The following is a 6,147-nucleotide window of genomic DNA, read 5'->3' on the forward strand; positions in this document are numbered from 1 at the left end:
GGATGATGCTCTCAAAACCAGTTTGACTGACAGCTCTGATACAATACGCAGCTAAATGTTTTCTGAAGCTCATATTCCTAATTCTGATTAAGACAATAATTGATAAAAATGTTCAGATGAGTAAAATGTGAAACATTTATAGTTGGACAAAATAATAAAATAAAAGACAAACAAACAATGTACAGCAAATATATAGTTTATTACTATCATGATCATATGTGTAAATAATACATCTAAAAAATCACTAACAGGTTCTTTGCAGTTTACCTAAAGAAAGATACTTTTAAAAATATGTGGACAAAATGCAGTAATAACTAACACATTATTCATCTTCAAGTCTTCAAACATAAGCCCCCTCAGAAGAAACTGTCTTTCTTATCAATAACAGCAGCTTGGTGGGAAGACACAGTTAGAGAACGTTTATTCAAAGCTACAATGCTGTAAAAGAGCCTCAGTGCAGAACGTGACCTCAGGAACCTCAAGTAGAACACAGTAAAGTTCTATCACCTCAGGGCTACAGACACTGATGGTGAGAGTTCTTCACTAAACTAGCCATCACCAAGTTACAGGGGGACAGGCTTCAAACCAGGTCTCAGTTTCCTGTCCCCCAATGTCCACAAAATCCAGACAAACGTCCTTCTTTCACACCCCTAGTCTTTATCACCTGTCCTTCTTCTGTTTAGAGGATCATTGTGTTTAACTTAGGGAAACGTTTGCAGATTCAGAGCCAGTAGTGTGATCAGAGTCCTGCAGAGGGCGTCAGAGGACAAATCCAGTGAGTCCGACCCAGGATCAGTGCTGAAGACTCTCAGTCATTGTCCAGACAACATGGAGACGATACCCTCAGATTTAGTACTACTATGCTACAAATAGCAAGTAATGATACATTCATGTTTCCACCATAACATGTTCTCATCAGTCCACAGTTTGAAGAATTGAAGCCATTTAGCAAATATTAAAGTTTCTCTGTGTTTGAACAAATAACACCTCCTTCAAAATGTCAGATTTTATTAGTAATTACATGAATGTTAGCCTCAGTGGTAGTATCGGTGTGGCTGTAAGAACTTGTTTTGGAAATACGCCTCTGTGCCATTCCAGTCACCTGTCGTACGATATAACGAGATATAACGTTTTACATAACACATAAAACAGCCTCTTTCCTCATTCCTCTCTCTTTCTGAGAATAGCCCGTGTGCAGAGTCTCTGTCAGGTGACGTGCAGAACAATGGAACACCACACAGAAAAGAAAGTGAACTGTTCCCAGATCACTTAGGTAACACATTTAATCAATCAATCAAAACTTTATTTATATGGCACATGTCGCACCAGTTAATGCAATTTAAAGTGCTTTACCGACGATCGTGCCAAGCAAAGACAATGGAAGATAAAATGATAATAAAGACCATTAAACAAGGGGATTGAAAATAATAATAATAGAACAAGGCCCACGAAATAAAGGCAATGAGACATAAGAGTCTATAGGACAGTGAGACCAATGCAAACTGATAAAAGATTAAAGATTGAAATAAAATCAATAAGCAATGAAAATAACACAAGCAAATCAACTCTAGAGAAAAACACTGATAAAACAAAGAAAAGCTGTCACGATTATAATTGAACAGTACACGTGAGATATTTGAATGAGAAGCCAGGCAATAAGGGAACAAGTCACCAAAAGCATTGGCCCAACCTGCTTTTCTTCTTTTACATTAGGATACGGTGTTGTCACAGAACACAGAGCAAGATAACTCTGACTTTAGACTTTAGGAACATTGTAATTACACAATGTTATCTCATCCTCACGCGGCTTATTGTTTGTACGTTTCTACTGGTCTGACTACATTCTGGGCCACATCTTAATATTATATCAGCCTGTGTACAGTCCCCTCCTCAAGCAAGTTTCCCGTCATATGATGTTTTCCAGGCCTTTGCTGCAGCCTCCTTCAGTGATGTTTGGTTTGGGGGGTTTATCCTCCTGAAAAACATGATGGGTCAGGGACTGTCGATTGACTCGGCAAGTCTAGAACCTTCCCGTTTCCCTCTGGCAGTGTGTTTTGGATCATTGGCTCATTGCTTGAAGAAGCTCCTCCACATTTGTGGTTTATGCATTTCTCTGTAGATTTGCAGATGAGATGTTTCTGTGCACCTCTGAATTCATTTTGCTGCTTCCTTCCATCATCATTAAGGCCAGTGAGCCTGTTCCAGGAGCAGCCATGCAGCCCAAACCAGGAAACCAGCCCAATGTACTTCACAGATCAGCCTGTATGGTTTGGATCAAGGGCAGAGCATTTCTTCCTCCAACCTTTAGTTCTTCTTTCAGGTTCATCCTGGTACATCAGCTTATAAAACTTTATGAATCGTCCCTTTATTTTTTATTTATTGTTCTGCAAATTCCCGCCTGACAAATGCATTATATTTCCCCTTTATTTCGGGGATGACTGTGACTCAGCAGGTAGAGCAGGTGTCATGAATGCTATTCAACAATACCTAATGCACCCTCACGGCACCCAGCCATCTTCTGTCACAATCTGCTTCAAAGGTCACATACTTGAATAGCAGACAATCTCTTCCGGACCTAAATTAAATTTTTGTTTTTGCGTAAGTCACTGCTGGACCTGTTGAACAGTCGAAAGAATTTTAGTCTGTCATTTTTGAGTCCAGGGACATTGTTTCCGAGTGTGTGTTTGGCAGACAAAGCCGAACTGAATCATCAGCTTACACGCATTTATTTTTAAGTTCATTTAAGGTGAAAGTTAGCTCGGCTTTTAGCACCAGTGTGATCCTAAACATGATGCACTCACCATGAAGGGTTAGGGTCACCACCCTAAACACGAAGAGTCGGCATTTTAAAATTACAACTGACTAATAGATTCATTTGGTTTAAACTGACAAAGTAAAAGACAGAAATCTAAAGCCATGTTTTGACATTGTTGGGATCAAGGTTTTCAAAATCAGCTCTGTGTGACTAATCAAAATTACAATTTAGAATTCAACAATGCAGGAATAAATTATGATGACAATTTGTGTCTTATGTTCTGGTTGATTTACGGTAATTCATTAAATGTTACTAGGTGTGTTTTCCTCTTTTTTGTTTTTACTTGAACTGCTCAGCCTCTTTTCAACATTTCAAACTGCGTTAGGGTCCGATGCTGCTGCTGGACATGTTGCCGATGTTTCCCTCATTGCATTTCCCCCCACTTCATCAACAGTGTCTACATACAGAACCTTTAGGATTCCGTTTTTCTTCCCTTTGATGTCAACACCACAGGTGCGGTTTTATAAAAATCCATCACTCGTTTCATTTTTACAGTGGATTCTCATATTTTCAACTTGACATTAGCTGCACTCACACTATGCTCAGTTGCTCTGCCCCACACCTGTGTCACCACCATGTGACTTTTTCTAATACTGAGAGGCAAATTCCAGTATGTATCAGAGTGAGAGAGGAAACTCATATTGCTATTCAGAGGCTTCCTGGAATTGTTGTTACCATGTATGTGTGTGTCATCTCTGATGTTAGTGGATAAGAATTGTTTTTAAATAAAAGGTAGATTTGAATGTAGCCTGTAAAGTCTAAGTCGTTACTGAACAGTGACCACTTTAATGTGCAGCCCACAGACCCCAAGTTAAAAAACAAATCAGAAGCACACACACTCTCCAGGAGGGAGATTATAAAGTACTAACCAAAGCAAAACTGAATTTGCATTCCAAAAATTACAAAATACACAAATCCGAGCAGAACAAACACATAGAGCTAGAATAATTAAGATGGACAATAACATGAACCAGAGTTAATTAAATGGGCTCATTAAAGAACGAACATGAGTACAGGGAAGCCAGAGAGCAAACACGGCAGCTGACTACTCACCTAAATGTGCTCACCAACTGATATACACAGATATATGTTAACAGATATATACAAATACTAGAAAAGTACATAGCACAGAGCACAAACAGATATAAGCATAAACCTGAATGTGCTAACAAGAAGGGCAAAAATGGGAACATGGTAAAACAAACCTCGGACCAAACATTCAAGTGACAGAGTCCAAATACAGGAATCAGGCCCAATCAGGAAGCTGAGCTTTCAACAAGGGGAAGCAGCAAGACTCTGGCAGAGAAGGAGACTCCAGGTGTAAGGAGCCAAGACACTTTCTGTGCACGTCTTGTTATTGTTGTTATAACTAATTTAACAATTTGAAAACTATTATTATTGTATAATAATAATAATAATAATAATAATAATAATAATGTATTTACACAATAACTTTACTTTGTTTAGTATATTTTACATGCCACTCAATCAAACCACCTAATTAACTTTCAAATATAACATCGCAATCGTACTAATCAAATAAACGATCAATGTTTTTTCTGAACTTATCACTTTCTTTCTGTTATTTCTTCAAAAGTTCAAAAATTCTTATTCCCCATTTTCTTCCTTCCTAATTATTATCAGATAAACACATATTGGTATTCAAACATTGATGCCCCAGTGGGGAGGGAGGGTTTACTGGGTAACCATACTCCACATGCCCCTCGAGCCCCCTCCTCAGGGTTTGGGGGCTGTTTCAGAAAGGATCAGGAAATGGGTCAGGCCTCACTCACTGGGATGGGGAGTGACTCAAAGCCTCGCCTCCCTTTCTCTCTCTCTTACCTCTCCTCCCCCATCCCCCCCTCCCCCTTGCTGGCTGCCTCTCCCTTCTCTTACACGCCATACAAAAAGACAATTGGTCTACATGTGCTGCATAGCTTCACTTCACTGCCCGTCATCAGCCCTGAATATTTTCCCCTGTGCCCCTTTCTGTTTAACCCAGCTTTGCCCACAGTTCTCCACCGTTTCTTTCTTGCTTTTTCAGTTGTCTACCCCTAGAATAACAAGCGTCTGCTTTGACTCTGGATTCCTCTGTTCACCCTGACTCCTCTTTTGGACTCTGTATCTGATGTTTGGTTATTTGTTGGTTTGATCATTAGTTTGATCCTTTACTGGTCTGTCTAGTCCCCGTATGTGCACACTCTTTAGTTTATTGTGTATTCACAGATAGGGATCCCTCCTTCTCCAGCTCAGGCGAGGTTTAGTTTTAGTTGTCCTCACTCCTGTATTTAGCATATTTTTGGTTTAGTCTATTGCCTTTGCTTGTCATTTCTTGTTTTCTCTGGTGTTTTCATTCTCAGTTCCCTACAATAAAACCCTTTTAGTTTGAAACCTCTTTGCTGTCTCCTTCCTTGGGTCCTTAAATACTGAATACTAAATACGTAACAGTCACAGCTAGAAGGTTGTGGGTTCACACCCTGGCCAAATGTGGCCTTTCTGTGTGGATGAATGAAGCTCAGTGGAGAGAGCATCATGTTTTGGGGCTGCTTTGATGCCCCTAACCCTGTCCTGCTTGTCAATGCTGGAGGGCAGCATTATAAAGACCCTAAGCTAAAAGTAAATCTACTGGCTTGGTGAAGTGGCTCTGGAGAAACAATCTCTGTGTTGTCAGTGCCCAGACCTCAACCCAACAAAGATGCTGTGGAACATGCATTCATCAAAAACTTTCCGAGAATATTGCTGAGCTGAACTGGTTTTGTGAGGAAGATTTGTTTAAAATTCCTTCGCTGTCAAAAGTGGCTTAACCAGTTATTAAAACACTGTTGCCATCACTTTTTCCACTTCACCTTAAGGACATACAAGACAAACTGTCATGATCTTTAATCAGCTTAGAAATAATCAGCTTATTTGTGATCACATTTCATGACCAGTTTATGCAGAGAACCAGAAAGCTAAAGCAGTGCCATTACTTTTGGTGCGTCTGTACATTTCTGCCTGGGTTTATTTCAGGCTCTGCAGTCGGGTTCTGCGTAGAGTCTAGTGATGGTGTAGATTCAATACAAAGGCTTAAATCAAGCAAAAAAAATAAATAAATATAAAAAAAAATAATAAAATATTAGTTCCTTAATTTGACTGCTGTTAGTACACATGAAGTCTTTCATCAGATGACACATTTTCTAGCAATTTCAACAATTACATATACAGCTGGAATGAAGTGCAGTTCTGCTGGAGCGATGAATTCAAAGACTGCGCAACAACTCCATTATTATTTACAATAAAACTCTTAATACTAAGGAAGTATGTGTATTAAAGCAAACAGATTATAGAAAAAA

The sequence above is a fragment of the Channa argus genome, chromosome 12 (genome assembly GCF_033026475.1).
Source record: "Channa argus isolate prfri chromosome 12, Channa argus male v1.0, whole genome shotgun sequence".
Classification (NCBI taxonomy): domain Eukaryota; kingdom Metazoa; phylum Chordata; class Actinopteri; order Anabantiformes; family Channidae; genus Channa; species Channa argus.